Genomic DNA, 2081 nt, shown 5'->3' on the forward strand with positions numbered 1-2081 from the left:
TCTGCCCTCTCCCCCTCCCAGTACCCCCTTAGTCAAGAGGTGGGGAAGCTCCCATGTAAAGTACATAGACCTGAAGGAGGAAGTTGGAAAAGCGACATTCATTCCCACTTCCTCTTTCAACTCTATGTACTTTTCAAGGCTCAGATTAATTCTATTGTGTCTAACCTTCACCCAGATGACTGGGAAATATAAGGAGTGTGTGTGGCGTACTCTTTCCTTCTATGTCTTAGGAACGAGGTGATCCAGGAAGCAGGGAGAATGGACTATTGGAGGTGGCACCCATGGCACTCCCTGAAAAATCCAAATGTGCCCATGGGCCTAAAAGTGTTGGCAAGTCTTGAGATTTTGCATGTACATTTTGCAACACACACTGTCCTAGAAAATGCCTTCCCTCCTGTGCCAGCCTGATGGGGAAGGCCTGCTTTATTATGGTGTCTGTCTTCTGCGCTGTATTTAGGCTGTGGGTTAAACCACTGAGCCGCTTAGGCTTGCCAATCGAAAGGTCGGCAGTTCAAATCCCCATGATGGGGTGAGCTCCCATTGCTCTGTCCCAGCTCCTGCCAACCTAGCAGTTCAAAAGCACGCAGTGCAAGTAGATAGATACCGCTCCAGCAGGAAGGTAAACAGAGTTTCCGTGCACTGCTCTGGTTTCGCCAGAAGTGGCTTAGTCATGCTGGCCACGTGACCTGGGGAAACTGTCTGCGGAAGCAGACAAACGCCAGTTCCCTCGGCCTGTAAAGCGAGATGAGCGCTGCAACCCCAGAGTCGTTCACAACTGGACTTAATTGTAAGGGGTCCCCTTTACCCCTTTAATATTAAAAATAAAACATATTTGTTAAAGATGGTCCTGCCAAATTAATCCAGGATGCCTTTTTTAGATGATGGTCCAACTCTGGCAAAGCTAGAGAAGCTACTCCTGGATTAAGACGTTTGGACAACACAGTGGGGGAAAGGCTTACACTGCCCCTTGGTGGCTGCAGGAAAGTCTTGCAACATATAGGAAAAACACGGGATTTTGCAGAGGGGAACCCCAAGCTGTAGGCCGTGCTCATTTTCCCTGCAAGGCACATCAGCACAGGTTCCCCTTCCCTTGAGGTTTCTATTTTTAAAGCTGAAATAGCACAGGCACCCATGGCAAATGGAAAGGGCTGTAGTGTTGCTGCCTGCAAGCTAAATGTCCCAGGTTCAATCCCTGGACAGATTTTCACCCACATGGGGAAATTGGTTTCCATTTGTGGGAACCTCTAGATCAGTGTTTCCCAAACTTGGGTCTCTAGCTGCTTTGGGACTACAACTCCCATCTTCCCTAGCCAGCAGGACCAGTGGTCAGGGATGGTGGTAACTGCAGTCTTCAAAACATAGTTGCTCCATCCCCACAATCATTTTGGTTTCCCTTTTCTGAATCTTTCTCAACTGGTGAGGCAACCAGAACTGAGCACAGCATTCCAAATGAGGCTGCACCACTGATTCATATAATGGCATTATGATGTCAATGATTTTATTTTCAATTCCTTTCCTAAGGATCCCTAGGATGGAATTTGCCTTTTTCATGGCTGCTGAACACTGGGTCAACACCTTCATTGAGCTATTAAGCACCTAGGTCTCATTCCTGGTCTGTCACTGCCAGTTCAGACCCCAAGGAAGTATATGTGAATTTGGGGGGGTGCCCCAAAATTAATCACTTTACCCTTGTTTACACTGAACTGCATTTGTCATTTTACTGCTCATTCACTCAGTATGAGGAAGCCCTTTTGGAGCTCTGAAATCTCTTTAACAACTCTGAACAAGTTAGCGTCATTAGCAAAGTTGACCACCTCACTGCTCACTCCTAATTTTAGATTGTTTATGAACAAGTTAAAAAAAGGACAGGTCCCAATACCAATCCTTGGGGGACTCCACTTTCTGGTCCTTTTCAACTCTACAATTCCGATTCAATACTTCTCTCCATTTAGAGAACTTCTCATTTGTTCCTATCCTTTTGCTTCCTGAAACTTAACACTTTGCCACTCCCCTAATTGCATCAAAACCCAGAAAAATCCCAGAGCGCCAGATGATTGTTGGACAGAGAAATCGGAGAGCGC

The sequence above is a fragment of the Podarcis erhardii genome, assembly GCF_964252035.2.
Source record: "Podarcis erhardii genome assembly, chromosome: 15".
Classification (NCBI taxonomy): Eukaryota; Metazoa; Chordata; class Lepidosauria; order Squamata; family Lacertidae; genus Podarcis; species Podarcis erhardii.